This window comes from Lonchura striata, chromosome 28 (genome assembly GCF_050655825.1).
Source record: "Lonchura striata isolate lonStrDom1 chromosome 28, ASM5065582v1, whole genome shotgun sequence".
Taxonomy (NCBI): domain Eukaryota; kingdom Metazoa; phylum Chordata; class Aves; order Passeriformes; family Estrildidae; genus Lonchura; species Lonchura striata.
Window position 1 is genome coordinate 1,548,868 of NC_140730.1, and position 16,281 is coordinate 1,565,148.

The 16,281-nt window shown below is 45.4% G+C and overlaps 1 protein-coding gene across 2 annotated transcripts in view; it reads left to right on the forward strand.

Annotated features, from left to right (window-relative positions):
• ELL (elongation factor for RNA polymerase II) overlaps positions 1-16,281 on the forward strand; it is a 53,066-nt gene that overhangs the window by 7,283 nt on the left and 29,502 nt on the right. The window lies entirely within an intron of this gene.

Sequence of the window (16,281 nt, forward strand, 5' to 3'; positions counted from 1 at the left end):
CTTGGCTCAGTATTTTGAGCATGTATTGGTTCAGCCATGCTTTGATAAAGGTAGCCATGTGGCAGCTGGGGCAGGTTCCTATGGGATCAGTGATGGGGAGACAGGAACAGCCCTGGAAATGTCCAAGGCCAACCTGGAGCAACCTGGCCTAGTGGAAGGTGTTCCTGCTTGTAGCATGGAATAAACTGGTTTTAGTGGTTTTTTTTCCTAATCCAAACCATTCTGTGATTCTGTGTGATGGTTTAAGCTGATTGTTGTTATTTAGCAAGAGCAGTTATGTGTTACTTAAAATCCTAACAAAAATCCCAGCAGGACGGAAGAAACTCCGTCTCAATCCATATCACTGTGCCCACAGGATCCATATTTTCTACAACTGAAGTGGAAGAACTAATTTAATCTTCCTTCTATATTCCTCCCCACTGAGGCCCGTTCTGCGATGGGCTGCAATCAGTGTGTTGTGTGCCAGTTGTGGTTATTTGAATCATATTTCCACATTTCAGTGTCTAGACTTTATGTTTGTGTGAGTTTTGTTGTACCTTTCCAGCTCCGGCGCTGATTTCAGTTGGTTTTGGCTCCTGGTTTCTATGAGAAAATCAAACGGGCTGTGTTTCTGCCTTTCCCAGTCCCCAAAAAAGAAGGCAACAAGGGAATGGGCAGAACTTGGTTTTATAAGCTCCTTTGCCACTGTTTTTCTGTCTTTTTTGAGAAAATCTGTGTGTGGATGAGCAGGGTTCTGCCATTTGGTGACCAGCAGGTGAGAGCAAGGACAAACCCCTGGTGGCTGCAGATAAATCTCTGCCTGCTTCTTGCACAGAGAGAAATCTGCTGTGAAAAAAGGGATGATCTTGATACAGGCCAGCAAGGCTGGGAAAAAAGTAACTGTGCAGACATTTTTCGTAAAAAACAACTTTATAATCTACAGAAGGAGAGCATTTATTGACAATTAAGCAGCTTTTTAATTGCCTGCGTGCATGGGGCTTTGTTTTTTGCCAGCACGTGTGGATATTGAGGATGATGGATGTGGCTGTGTTTGTTCAGTGAATAGGAGGGTTGTCTGTGATGCTCAGAGAAATTGATAATGGCACCAAACCTGGATAACATGGACCTCACTGTGACCAGGAGGTAGAGCTGGCTTCAGAATTGTTCATAGTAATACTGACTTGTGCAGGAAACAGTGTGGAACCCTGAGCCAAGGCTGTTTTCTGTGCTCCTGGTATATAATAAAGTGTGTTATGGCTAAATCAGTGAAAGGAAATAATGTTCCCAACTCCTTGTTAACCTGTGAAGCTTGCTGCCATCAAACGTGAAAGGCTTAAGTGCAGCTGAATAGCAGGAAAAATCAGAATTTTTCAGAGGGCATGCAGAGAACAAAAGCTGTGTCTCCAGCTTCTCTCTGCACCCCTCCTGCATGTCGGGCTCCCTCTGCTCCCCCGGTGTTTGAGGTGACCAGGGTGCTGCCAAAGCCGTGGCTTCCCCTCTTCCAGGGAGCTGAGCAGTGTAAATTCTTCCATTCCTTCCCCATCCAGGTTCAGTGGATGCTTTTGGGAGCCCGGCATGGGCGGAGTAGCGAGGAAGCAAATTTTTCCAGCCTGCCTGAGCTTGGGCAAGCAGGAATTGTGCCTTGGAAGCCATATAAGGCCAGCGAGGCGGCTCAGGCTGGGCTCACCTTGCCATGGGATGCTGGAGAAGGGAGCAGCCCTCGCTCCCAGGGAGAGTTCCAGGGCCTTTGAAGTGCTCCCTGTGCGTCTGCCACTTGCCAGAGGGACAGGGATGGTGTGGCCGCCCTGATTAGGTGACAGCAGCTCATTAACTCCCTGACTTTTGTGGGGCTCCAGCAGCCGGCCCCAAACGGAGGCGGAAATTCGTGATTCAGAGTGAAACTTCTGTAAAATGACGGAGCTGGGAAGGTCGGAGCCTCTGTCACAGGGTGTCTTCATTTCCTTCAGCAGCGTCTGAAGCAGATCCTGCTGACTGCAGACAGTGCTGAGCAGGACTTTGCTCTGAAACGAGAGTTCCTGCGGCATTAAAATAGATTTTTGAAAAGCCTGGCAGCACCTGTTCCCCCTTCCAGGGGTGTTCAGCCCTCAGAGCTGCTGGAGCCCCAATCGTGACCTCTGCTTCTGCTTCTCGCAGAATTAAGAACAACTTCTGCTCCCATAAATAGTCCCTTAAGAAGTGCGTAGGAGCTCTGTGACCAATTTCTTTTTGAAAAGTGCTTTCAGTGACACCTGTGGCTGTGACCTTGCTCGCTGTTCCCACCCCGTGTCCTTGCAGGGCAGCTGTGTTTTGATGGGAGCCTGGTGGTCCTGGCCACAAGCTCTGCTTCCTTCTCTCATTTAATCAGCACTAAAAAGAACCTTTGGTTATCTGTGTGTTCTGTGGGAAGCTGCTGCTGCTTTTCCTGCTGCAAATCCCAAATGCTTCCTGCCTCCTTGAGGTCTTCGTTCCCTAATGCCACTGAGGTGGCTAAGCATCTGAAAGCTCCCGTGTTCCTGACACATGTCACAGCTCCCAATCCTTGTTTTTATTCCAGAAATGAAGTGTGATTTTCCAGAGGAGAACGATGCAGCTGAGCGAGTGCATTGTCACAAACCAGTTCTCCCAGCCTGGAGTCGTGGAGAGTCCCAAAACACCCAGCTCTGCTCAGGAAGCGGCTCGGTGTTTAATCTTTGTCAATGTGGAAATGGGAAGAGGGAGCAGTAATGGATAAAGTAAAACATATTTAACCTTTAGGGACGTAAATGGGATATCTTGGATCTGTTTGGAGCAGGCGCTGGGGTTGATGTGGAACGTGGTGGTGATTAAAACCAACAGCAAACATTTTTCTGCTCATGAATTACGGACTTTGTTCTTAATGCATTAAAATCCAGAGCACTTTGGGGTTTCTTAACGTGAAGGGGGAGAAGAAATAGATTTATTACCTGGAAGGTTTGATGTTACAGTTCCAGGCATGTTTCCACAACCTTCCTGCAACCATTTGGAGCTGTACCTAATGTGGGTGCTGCTTGCATTGGGCTGTAAGTTTGAGCTCTCTCATACAATTAAAGCCATTTAACTGCATCTAAAGACCTTTTACTTGTCATTAAGCCTAAATTTACTGAGCTGACAGCAGGAAGAAACACATTTACCCTAACTCAGATGGGCTAAGAGAGCAAAACGTTCCAGCTAACTATGACTTGCCTGGTTTGTTAAATTTAGACCAAAAATTCTGGTCAGACAATTAAGTGCCGGCTCAGTGACCACACCACTTCTTTTGCATGTGTGAATTGGCTGAGCTGCCTCTGTCAGGCAAGAGAGATTCTCTGTCTGAATGTCTGAATTCTCTTGAGGGTTTTTGGGCTCAGACCTGGGGAGTCTTTTCGTGGCACTGTGGTTGCTCCCTGTTTGGTCAGCAGCCCTGGTATGTTTTTCCTCTTCTTATCTGAAAATTTTTCATGTTTATTTTTGGAATTCGTTGTAACCTGAACTTTCTCAGGTGTCCTTGCGGAGAGGGAAGAAACATCTGACTTATTTTTTAGGTAGATTTTTGCCAGTTGAGAAGAGTGTGTTCTTTCTTTTACTGTTTGTCGCTTTATTTTTGGAGCAGGTTTGTTACTGACCAGCCTGGCAGTGCAAATACAGAGGTAGCTGAAACAGTGCAGGTTCTGTGCTTCTTGCTGAAGTAAAGGCAGCACTTAATTTAACTTCTTCAGGCAGCTGCCTTCACTTTTCTCCTGGAGAAAGTATCCCTGGAAGCTGGAGGAGGCCGTTAGCAGAGGGTATGTAATACAAGGTTCTATCATGGCAGGAAATCTAGAGAGGTTCTCTTGCTCAGTATGTGCAGCTGGATTTTTCTTGGGCAGCTTCCCTCAGTGATAGGAAAAAACCTGGAATATCTGAGTGCTTTATTGCTTTCTCCCCTGTGGAGATGGTGGGAAGTTTGGGTGACACCCCTGCTGAATTCCGAGTGTCTGTCAGGTTGTGTTCCCACTGTCCTGGCTGGCACTGGAGCCCCTCTGTTTGCCTGGAGGCCAAAATAATCTGAGTCTGAGCATCTTGCTGTAGCTTTTGAGGTCGCTCTGGCTCGTGGGGTTTCTCTGGGGTTTCTCTGGGATTCCTTCAGGATCCAGGCTCTGACTTTGGTTTATCGCAGCCTCTTCCAGCAGTGAGGAACATCTGAAGATCATCAGCAGAACTTTCTCGGACTAGTAATTACTCTTCCCTCTGAGTGTCAATAGGGTATAGCTGGGCACAAGGAAAACAGAACTGGTCCAGGCTTGTTTTCCTGGGCTCAGCAGCGTGAGGCGAGATTTGTTCCGGGATGGTTGAACGGGTTCGTCAATCTGATCTCTCAATTGTCTTTCTATATTTTCTCTTGCAAGAAAAGGAGTAAAGCCCTGTGGAAGATAAGGATCGTTCTGATGTTTCAGCAGCTCGTTTAAGCCACCTTATGAGCACATAGTCAAGTGAATCAGCCCTGGTGTCTTAATATGTCCTAAAATAAATTACACTTTCGTAAGCAAATTTGGTGGGTTTGAACTGCTGTATTTTCATTAAAAGATTGCAGTGGAGAAAATGCTCTTTAAAATTCAGCCTCGGGGTTGTGTTGTTCATTAACTGATAGTCACTCCTGTTTACCTTGTGTGATAAGTCCCACGTTAAGAATGGCCAGCAGTGCTGATGCCGTCACAGTTGCCCTTCAGAGAGAATTGCTCTTTTTTTTTTATGGCTCGCTTTACTAACAGGTGGGAGTTTTTTTGGAACTCAAATAAATGCAAACAGCCAGGACGTACCTCTCCTAATCATGGAAAACCACTTGTTTGGTTTTTTTTTTTTTTGTCCCTCTGTTCTTAGCAGCTTGGTAACGCTGTTGTTGGTACAAAGGTCATTTAAAAATCTGACATGTCAGCCCAGCAACGTACTGCTCCTTAATGAGGCTTAAAACCAGCATGGAGCTGCCTGGTGGAAATAAATTTGGAGCTGCAGAATAGAGGGAGACATGTGAACAGCTTACTGGGATGGGATCACCTGGCTTTCCTTGCACCAGCCCCCCCTCCCTGATCTCTCCTGGGTACTTGCAGTTCTCTTGCATAAAGGGGTTTAATTTTTCCTCTTGTTATTCAAATGAGCCCAGGTGTTTGACAGCACATTTGTGTTCTCAGAAGAAAAGCAACGAAAATACCTCCTGAAATCCAGGCACGATGTTTTTTAAAATGATTCTTTCCTGTGGTTGAGGTTTTCTCTCCTCCTGCTGCCCCATTGAGGACGTCCTGCAGCACCTCTGACTTCATCCCCACCTGGCTGAAGCCCTCCTGTCCCTCCTGCTCCCCAGGATGTCACTTGCCACTGAACCCAAACTCTTGAACCTCCCTGTTCCTGACGCTCCCTCAGCCCTTTGAATGTCTGAAGGCTTTTCCTCTAATCCTGTTCCCCAGCACTACTGGAATTTCTGCACCTTCAGCCTCGCCTCAGTCTTTTCGGCTCTTTGACTGTTCTCCAGTGAAAACTAGGTCAGAAACAACCGTCAGCTTCTGATATTTCACTGCTCCTGTTTTATAAGTTGTAACCCAGTGTTGCTGTGTTTAATCGCTTGCTTTAATTTTCACGTATTAAGTGTCTCAGCTCGCTGTGCATGAGCAGCCTGACACAGTAAAACTGCTCCAAATAACATCTTGGCTGTAAAAGCCATGTTACCTCGATTGGGGCTGAAAAGGTGAATTACCTTTTTTTGCTACATATAATGCTGGAGATGCCAAACTGACAGATTTTTCCACCAGCTCTCTCTTAAGTGTACATTTGGTGGCAATTTTGGAACTTTGCTTAGCCAGCTTCTCTTTATGCATGTGTGGCTTTTTAACCTGATGGGTGAAAGAAAAACAGCTTATAAACAATAATAATAATTGGAAACTCACAGGTTGATGAAGATCACAGTAATGCAGGTATATTGGAAGGCATTTAAGAGATTTATTTTTAACTGAGTTGCAGCTGACTGGACCCATTCAGCGTTTTTATAAAACTATTCTTGGAATGGTGCTTGAATTCTGAGCTGAGGTGCCTCAGTGTTCAGTGAAACCCACCTGGTGTAATTCAGGAGTATCCTTCTTCCTTTCTCTTAGGCAGACTTGGAGCCAGCCAGTGTTAGAATACCTGGGCATTCCAGCATAAATGGGATTTAAATGAATCCTTACTTTTCAGTCTAACTTAAAGGTTGTGGTTTTAAAATTGTGCCTGAGCTGTTGTCTCTGAAAAGTTTTTTCCAAGTCGTTTATTAAGCTGTTCTTAATACACTTTAATTTTCTTCTTTCATGTGTCTCCTGCTGCTCTGTGGTTGTTTTCAAGGATCCCCATCCAGGCATGGGGGGAATTGTTGGGGTGTCTGTGCATGGCCAGGAGCTGGAGACTTTGATATTCCCTGTGAGGAATCCCCTCCAACTCAGGGTGTTCAGTGATTCCATGATTTTCCTGGGATTTGAGGTTCCCTGGTTTGCAGGTACCGGTTTGACCCAGCTTTTGCTTTTTACCTGTGTTTGACAGGTGGGGGAGTTTGAACTAGGGCTGAAATGTTTTATTTAAGGAAAACTTCTGGAGGGCCCAGTGGAACAAATCCCAGCCCTAAATGTGGCTCTGTAGTCACTTCCCATCACTTGTGTGGCCCTCAGCCTCAGATGGAGGAGCTTGGGTGTCTTAATCAGTTCTGGAAGCTTTATTTATCCATGATGGGGATGAGGGGGAGTTAAGATGTGTTATCGTGACACACTTTTCTGTATTAATTTGGGAAACATTTTCTTCTGGCAGTTGGGCGTTTTGTACAGTGCAGAAAGCAAAATACTTGTAGTAGATCCATTTGATAAAGCTGGTCCTGGAGAAGCTTTTAATTATTTTACCCTCTGAGCCCCAGAACTGTATTGCTGCACTGCTTCAGAAAGGCTAAAATCAGGGAAAAGTGCCATCTCCAAGAGGAGTGCAGCGAGCCAAGTGATTTCCATGATGGAAATCTGTTTTTCTTGTAACTTCCACGAGGTTTTTTGGGGTTGTTGCAGAGGTGGCTGCATCTCCAGCACCTCAAAATCAGCAAACCTCCCTCTTCTGCCAGAGGAAGCACAGAAGGCTTCACTCAAGGTATCTTGTTCGACAGGAATGACTCTTAAAATATTAATCTGAAAACATCTAACCCCCAGAATTCTTGGCTCGTAACGAGTGACTCCTCCAGGGAAAACCAGCACTGCTGGTCACCTTTAGCAGAGTTGGGAATTTTGGATGATTCAGTTTCCTTCTGCCAGTTCTGTTGTTGTGCTGTTGTTTTTTCTCCCCTCGGTCCTTTCCCAATTTAACAGGATCATCTGATAACTCCAATAAAATGCTGCTGCAAAAACAAGCAGTGTTGCATGCAAGAGATGATTACCCAGGGAATTTTGGGCATGGATGTCTTAATGGGATTTTTGCCAGACTGAGGTCTCTGAATGGTCTTGCAATGCAGATGCTGCAGATACTTGGACTTCTCTTAGAGGAATATTTAATATCATATTCAATATTATCAGTATTTCCAATACAGGGAGGCAGAACAGGAAGCTTCATTCTGCAATACTGTTTTTTGTTGCAAACAGTGCTTCAAAGCAAATCCATGTGTTTGAAAAACAAATCTAAGGGTTTGCTTTCCTTTGCCTGCACTTTAGAAATACCAATATTTACCTTCCTTTTTTCTACCCTGTCTTTAATTTACTGTAACTGCTCGAAGCCAGGCAGTGCTGCTCTGCAAGAGAGTGACAGACCTGGGCCATATGAGAAGACCTAAATTCAAAATTAATTTTACTTCAACCACTTCTTTCTTCCTGTATAAGCAACCTCCTGTAGATTTGCTACTTTTAATAAGGGATGAGCAGTGGGATTTGTTCATTTAACTCTTCCTCAAATTAGTTGCAAGTCATGAAACAATAGGACTTATTTCTAGGTTGGTACTTGATTTTTTTTTTTTTTTTTGCAATGAATTTGCCAGCACAGCATTATCTTTGGAGGAGAGCTTTGGGAAACGTTGTTGCAACTTGTTTTATGCTTTCCCACTTTTACCTTTTATTGCTTTTAGTCAAGAGTTAGAGGAGAAAAATCCCTTCAGGAAAAAGGGTGATAAAAAGAAGAGTTAGTGCAGAATTTTGCTGATTTCTGGTGTGCTCGTGGAAAAGGGAAAGGGATCCTTGAACCTCTGTCTCAAAGAGAACAGGACGAGACTGAAATAAAGGTAAAGGTGTTTGAATGGACAGTTTTGACTCAAGAATGCAACGCTGAGTAATGAAATTAAAAAGCTTTCAGGGCTGCTGGTTCTCAGTGTCAGGGAGGGTCTGGAACATCCTTCTGGAGTGAGTAACGGATGCAAAAATCCACTCACACAAAATGAAACTTCCTTTTCAGGGAGATGCAGTAATTGTATCAAAACTGGGAGGTTTTTTTACTTGCAGGAAGGAAACTCCTGGGTTATTACACTAAAAAATGGGCACCGTGTTCTGTGACTTAGTAATTCTTTCATTATAGACATTTTTAATTGATTTTGACTGCTTTGATCCGTTCTAAACGCTGGAAGCTGCACAGGGATGCTAGGGAGCTTTTTTCCTTCCAAAAGCCTTTCCTGCCTAAGCCTTTGGAAGTTGTGGGAGTTGGCTCCTGGTCTTCTGACAAAGCCTCCCTGAGCAGCCCCATCTTGTTAATAGTGGGATTGGTGGGAGTTTGTCATGATTAAACTGCAGATAATCATCATTACAGCCCTTGTGGCAGCCTGGTGATGAGACTTCATGATTATTGCTCTCCTTAATGAGCAGGTCTGCCTTAGCTCAGTGCAGAAGCAAAGAGGGAAAACATGAAGTTAAAAAAAGGAGAACTGTCCCGTTGGGAAATGTGCCCGGAGTCTCCCAAGCTGGATTCCCACAGGAGCCAACTCCTGCCTCTGCTGCTGAGATCTGGAGCTGTGGCTGAGTTAATTGGGAGCCCGTGGTGCCACAAACCCTCTTTGATCTTTTCCTCTTCCCTGCCATCCACCTTCCCCCTGACCTTGGACCACTCTGGTTTTGGGGTGGCTTTGAAGGCCTCTCGTTTTTGGGGCTGGATTTGGAGTTTCTTCTGCTTTTGGGGTGGTTTTCTTCTGCTTTCCATCTTCAGCCAGACAGAGCCCCCAGATGCCACCCAGCAGTGAAGCTGGGTGTCCAGCAAGCAGCAATGAATCTGACTGGTCATTCCAAAGGGAACTATGTTTGGAATTAAAATGTTGTAGCTCTTGAAATGAACCTGTGTCTTCCTGTCCTCTTGCAGTGTCTCTCCCCATGCTCTGGCAGGGGAGCCTTTCCCTGCAGACAGGTTAATTTAACTCTTCAGTGTTCTCTGCAAGTGCCAGCTGGGCATAAACGAGCTGGAATTTTCTTTGGAGACAGAGCATTTCCTCCTTGCAGCCATTTCAGCCCATCTGCATGTTGATATTTATTGCAGAGCAAATCCCTCTCCATGTCTGTGCTCATAAAAGAGTTGCTCAGTTCTTGTATCTGCACTGCCACAGAAATTTGGGAGCAGGGAGTGCAGGAAGGCATTTGGTGGTTCCTGCCCTGGGGAAGGGCTCAGCCCAGTGGATGGGGCTGCTCTGTTTGCCAGAGCTCTGCTCCAGCCAAACAAAGTCTCCTGCTCCACAGTGGGCTGAGTAAACTCCACACCAATTCACAATACTTTAATTATTTCTCCAAGGATTTGAGCCTCCTTTTAATTTTCTTCCTGAAAGGCATTGCCTAAATTGCCTCTGTGCCCAGCTTTCCTTCCTGGTGGAAAACTACTGCACCTTGTGCTGGCCAAACATCCTGGCTTGATGGTTGGGAGCAACGTGCTCCAGGGTTTTTTGGGATGTGTGGGCAGCTGGAGCTCCCATCCCAAACCCACCTTTCCCAAGGTTTGTGCTCTGGTGCTGAAGATGACCAGGATCAGACTGTGTCTGTTTTTTGGGCGTTTAAAGCTCTTCACTTAATGATGTGCCAAGAAGAAAAAGATTCCTTTGAAGCGCTGGAAAGTTTTACTTGGAGTTACCAAATTAAAACCAAAAAGTTTTGCTGGGCTTGTGCAACCTGGGATAGTGGCAGGAGATGGATTTGGGATGGGGTTTAAAGTCCCTGCCAACCCAAACCATTCCATTATTCCATGAAAAAACCAGTGGGAATCTGGCAAAAATCCCCATGTGCTACAGCCTATCACCAAGGCTGAAGAGGCTCCACCTCTATCCCTTGCCCTGAGTTTTTGGGATGGGTATCTGGGGAGCCATGGGGTTCGTGCATCCTAATTCCATCATCCCTCCCCAAATTCCTGGCTGAAGGAGCTCTGGCACTGCCAAGCAGGGAGCTGCAGGGATGGGGGTGCCTCACCCATGCCCAGCTTGGTTCAGTTTGAGTCCCCAACTAAATTCTGCAGCAGGGACCCAGCAAACACCCTGCCTTTTATTCAGGAGGAGCTCTTTAACCTGGATTAGCTGAGATCAGAAGCTCCAGGCATGCGAGAGAGAACAGGCTGCACGGCTGGCTCAGCTCTCCTCTCGTGCCTGTGGGGTGACATCTTGATGACAGTGGGGTTTAATTGCTCTCTGCTTTGCTGATACAGGCTATTGTCCATTTAGGGCCTGCCTTTCTGCTGTGCAGGGCAGGACAAAGCATTTCCATTAGGCTACAGTTTGGTTTTTAACTTAATCATGTGTCTTCCTCTCTAAACGTTACACAAAGGTTGAGTTTTTCTGCATTTCAAGTGGGACGAGAGCTGGGATGCTCAGTGTGTAGTGATGTCAAAGCCTGCTCGTGAAGCTTCCTGGTAAAATTGGTAATTCTGTTAGAATGGTGAAATTCTGTAACTCTGAGGAGCTGGGAGTGGTGAAACTCTGTAATTTTGGAGCTGGGAATGGTGAAATTCTGTAACTTTGGAGCTGGGAACGGTGAAATCCTGTAACTTTGGAGCTGGGAATGGTGAATGAAATTCTGTAAGTTTAAGGAGCTGGGAATGGTAAAATTCTTTAACATAATCATAAATTTCAGCAAATCAAATTGAGGATTTTTTTGAGCTGACACTTTAAACTCCTTTATTTTCTATCTTATAGAAAAACACTTGTTTTTTAACCCTGGAAAATTAAACTACTGAGGAAGCAACATTTGTGCTGTAACAGCCCACTTTAAATGATGCAATTATAACCAAAGGAGCCAGTGTGCCTTTTGCAGTTTAGCAATTAAAAACTTTCAAACATACAGCATAACATTTTGGCTGACATAAAAGCTTTTGAGCATTTTATTGCTGCTTGTACTTCTGGGCAGGATTTGTAGATGCTTTAATATTATGGTGATAATGTGTCCATTAATGCGTATTAGGCAAATGATAAATAATAAATACAAACTGCAGTTTAGAGTAATTGAGAGTCCAGCCCTTAAAACTTCATCAAAAGCACCTTTTTAATAATTATTTGTGTTAAAAGCTCGAGTGTTCGCTTCTGCCCAAAATAAATTCTTATAAATGTTGGGGAGAGGAAAATGGTGGGGGGGATGGATTGTGAGAGCACCAGGGTGATAAATGGGATTACCTTGGAGAGGAGGAGTGAGCAGAGGTGTCCGTGGGGTAATTTGGGGATTGCTGCCTGAGGAGCTCCTGTCACACCCTGCTCTGATCCCTGGGATTTGCAGGATCCCATCAGCATCCCTGGAAGGACGTGGGTGAATCCTGGCTCCTCCAGCAGCATGGCTCACCTGGGCAGCTGGCACCTCTCTTGAGTGGAAAGCCTCAAACAGTGGTGGATTTACATGGAATTTCCAAGGCTCTTTCCATGAGAATGTTGCATTTGAATAGCAAAACTGTAATTTTCGAGTCCTGGCAGACTCCATCCCATCTGTGCTCAACTTCAAACGGGATCCTTGAGAGGCCCCAAATTGCAGATGGAAATTGTGTTACAGGGAGACTGTGTTTTAATTCCATAAGTAATAGACGGGAGATGAAAAAAGGAATATTCAGGAGACTTTTCTGGCTGCTGAGTTTCTGGGAGGAGGTAAATACAAGCCTTGGAATAGTGGAGTGTCCTGGGAGCAGCCTCAGTGGCTCTCTCGTGGGCCAGCAAACCTCACACAGCCTCCCTTGGACTCTGGGTCCATTCCAGGGTGTTCCTTTCCCTTGGGATTTGTGGTGCTTGCTGCTAATGAACTCAGGACTCGGAGGTGTCTCCAGGGATGGGCTGGATCTGCTTTGCCTTTGGACTCTGGTTTGCTTTGCAAGCTCTCGAGGGGGGGGTTTTAAAACCAAAATATCAATGGAAAGTGAAATCCGGGTAGCTCTGCAGGAGCTTTTCCCAGCTCTCCAGGTGTTCTTAAACTGAGGATCCTCCTGGATTTGGGGCTTTTTATCCCACCCTTGGCCCACTTGTGCTGGGAAGGCAGAGGAGGGAGCCTTGCCTATATTTGGACCTTGCTGTGTGGGCTAAAGAAACATAAACCAGTTGTAACCAAAGAATTAAAGAGGAACTTGGAGTTTGGAGCATTGCAGAGTCTGAAATTTGTGCTTTTCAAGCAATTTCTTGTTGTTCCCATTTTTTTTAACTGCTTCCTGAGGTGCAGCAGCTTTACCTGGGCAACTGGTTTTAGCTGGAATTGCACATGATGGCTGGAAACATCCCACTAATGCCAGCCTTGGTTAGCAGGATTTTGTAGTTTCTCTGTGTATTTCTTGGAATTCTTGCTACTAATTTTAAGTGTTTGTAAGGAGCTTTAAATTCTGAAAATAATCCCCTTGTTCCAACACAAAAAGGGGTAAATTTTCAGTTGCATCTGAGCACTGGTGACTCTGAACATCCAACAAAACAGACAAACACCTCAATACTAAGTTTAGGCAAATATTTTCCATAGAACACAGCCTGCAGTATAAATTCCAGTAAATATATGACAGAACTTCCCAAAATCATGTCTTCTTTAATTATCTGTATTTCCCTGAAGAAACAGAGAGGTTTCCAGCTGGCTCCTTGACCTGAGTGTTTCCAGTGTCCTCTCTGATCCTGGGTAGGAACATCCCATCCAGCTTTTCCTCTACAGGTGTTGAAAACATTTTGCCAGCTTCAATCAGCCCTGATAAAATAATTAGTTTTCCTTTCAATTCTTCCATATTTTATGGACATTTTCTTGTTCTTCCTACTTTTTCCTCAGCTTCCATATGCCAGACCTGGAACATTTAAGTGCAAGGAGCTGTTTGTGTGTGGCCACCACCTCTGGGAGCTTTCAGAGCCTCTCCTTAGGGTTTCTTGCTCTCCTTTAGCCTGGGGAAACTGAGGGATGAGCATAATACTGTAATAATAAAAGCCAAAGATCCTGTGGGAGCTTTGGGGATGAGTTTTGGGGTTTTTCTGGTTTAATCTCATGACTTTTGAAATAATCTTACAGTGTGTGGAGGACTGACAAAAACCACTCGGGTCTGTGGGGTTTTATTCACGTTGGCATCCCAGGGCAGAGCTTTAAGGGCTTTATTTCTCCATCATTCCCAGGGAATGCAGCAGGAGCTGTGGGAAGCAGGGAACTGGGCATGGAGATGTGGAAGTTCTCTTTCCAGGTGGCAAATAAATGAAATTTTATGGAGTAGGTGCCAGGGTGTACCCGGGCTCTTTCTGAGGGTCTGTTCTCCAGACGGATGGAGAGGCTGAAGCTGGTAATTCCAGTTTGGGTAGATCTCAGAGGTGCAGCTGTGGTTTGGATGTTCCTTTGGGAGTTATTCCTGCACAGCTTTGGGGCTGCAGGATGGGCTCTGCTCTGGTGGCCCAGCAGCTCCTTTGCTGCTCCAGAGGAAGTTTGACACAGCTCCTTGTGGGACATGGCAACCTCTGGAGCTTTGGGAATGCTTTGCCAACCTTCCAGCTGGTCAGGAAGCGTTCAGCTGGAAAAATGGCATGGGCAAGAATGGAATTCCTGCATATGAGGTGTGTTTAAAGGGGTTTGCTGCCTCTGGAAAGTGCAGGTTCCCTGTGGTGTTCCCCACTGATCCCAGGAATTGTGCTCCTTCCTGTGTGATCCCACAGATCCCAGGAATTGTGCTCCTTGATCCCACAGATCCCAGGAATTGTGCTCCTTCCTGTGTGATCCCACAGATCCCAGGAATTGTGCTCCTTGATCCCACAAATCCCAGGAATTGTGCTTCTTCCTGTGTGCTCCTTGATCCCACAGATCCCAGGAATTGTGCTCCTTCCTGTGTGATCCCACAGATCCCAGGAATTGTGCTCCTTGATTCCACAGATCCCAGGAATTGTGCTCCTTGATCCCACAGATCCCAGGAACTGTGCTCCTTGATTCCACATTCTGCTCCTTCCTGTGTGATCCCTGATCCCACAGATCCCAGGAATTGTGTTCCCTGGCCCCACAGATCCCAGGAAGATCCCAGGAATTGTGCTCCTTCCACCCACCCTGGCGGATGAGCTGCAGGGATGAGTGTCTGGTACCTGGCAGCAGCAGAAAACCTGCTCACCTGACAGGTGGCTGCTGCAAAGTACCTGAACTGTGCTTTTCTTCCTTATTTTTATCTCTCATCACCTGCCAGCAGCTGCTTTGAATTCCAGCTGTATCCTGGAGGGATACAGCTGGAATTCTTTGCAAGGGGATGAGGCTGTGCCCCTTTGCTTGGACAAATCTGCCTTGTTTTCCTCTTGTTTGAGCACAAAGATGAGGTTTCATCAGCATCTTTGATTTGCCAAGGATTTACTGCATCCAGGGCTGAGGAGGTGACTTGGTTCAATTGGAAGGGCAGAGGCAAAGACCTTGTTCCCACTCAAAAGGGTGGAATGACATTTCTAGGAACTGTAACTTGGGAAAAGTTCACTCATGGCATCACTAGGGAAGAGGAATTAAGTGACTCTGAGGTGACTCTACAGAAAATGACAGAGGGGTTTTGGAAAGGGCAGCAGGAACTTTTGATAATCGAGGTTGTCCATCCGAAAACATCCAAGGAAGTTAATCCAGATGAAGATGTAAATGGAAATGTGGTTTTAATTTGGTTTCACGTCATTCATCTGTTCTGTTTTCTTCTGAATGAAGGTGTCCATGCATGAATTTAATTTCATCTAATAAAGGTATTAGAGTCACATCCTTAATTAGTTTAGGGTGTGCAGTGTGCTCTCCTCTTCCATGAGCATCCTGAAGGAGCTGTAGCCAAGGAATTGCACATCAGGGGAGGTTCAGGGATGGTGCTGCTGAGATGCCAAAAGTCCTTCCCTGCCTCAAAAGGAAACTGGGATTTGCAGTGTCCATCCAAATCCATCTGGTCCCTGTGATCCCCCTGGAGCCTGGGAGTTCCAGCCCTGATATTCTTCCCCTGGGATCCCAGACAGGCACAGACAGAAACACTGAATTTTGGGAAATGCATCTCAGCTTTCCCATTCAACTTACATAAAGCTGATATTACTCACTTAACTTCAGACCGGTTTATTTGTAGATTGTGGGATTTAGAAGTTCTGTAATTAAACCATGTCTGATTTGTGCATCAGGACTTTTGCTCCTGCCTCCTTATTCCACTTCCATCCTCCTTACATCCTTTTTATTCCCCTTAAACAACTTTCCAGACCAAAGAGCAGAACTTCCCAGATCTGTAATTTGCTGTACAAGAACCACATGGGTTTGATTTTTTTTTTTTTTTTTTTTGCCTTAAATCCAGATTTTTATCATGTTTCAAATGCTTGTTTGCTCAAGTATGTTCCTATGAATTTCTGGACACGGGGAACAAAAAGCTGGCCAGGCTGTCCATGAACAGTGTGCTGTGGAATGCAGTGTCGTGGCACTCGAGGAATTCAGTGATCTCTGTACCAAGAGCAAGATGTTGTTTATTGGTGCTTTTCTAAAGGCTGTTCTGGGTCTATAAAATTCTTTATCCAGCACTCGGGGAGTGCTGTCAGCCCTGAGCATGTTCCTGCTTTCCTCAGCATCATAAATGTCCTGTAATGATCCCGGGTGTGATGCAGATCTGGGAAATCCTACTGGAGGGGATCTTCAAAGACTCAGACTCTGTCTTGGGCTGGCTTGATCCATCCAGGTTTTGTTAGGTTTAGCTGGGCTAAAAGGATTTTTATTTTTCTGGTGAATTTATCCATTTTTTTGTTGATGTCGTGCCTGAAATTCTTCACTGCTGGGCTGGAAAAGTTTTACGAGGGGTGGTTAACTTCATGAATTTCAAGCTGTTTAACTCTCTTGCTGCTAAAATTTAAATATCCATTTTTCTAGTCCAATGGAAATTGGGTGACACAAACAGCACAATCCAACTCATATTTTGGGCTTGTTTTCCCAAATTCCTGGT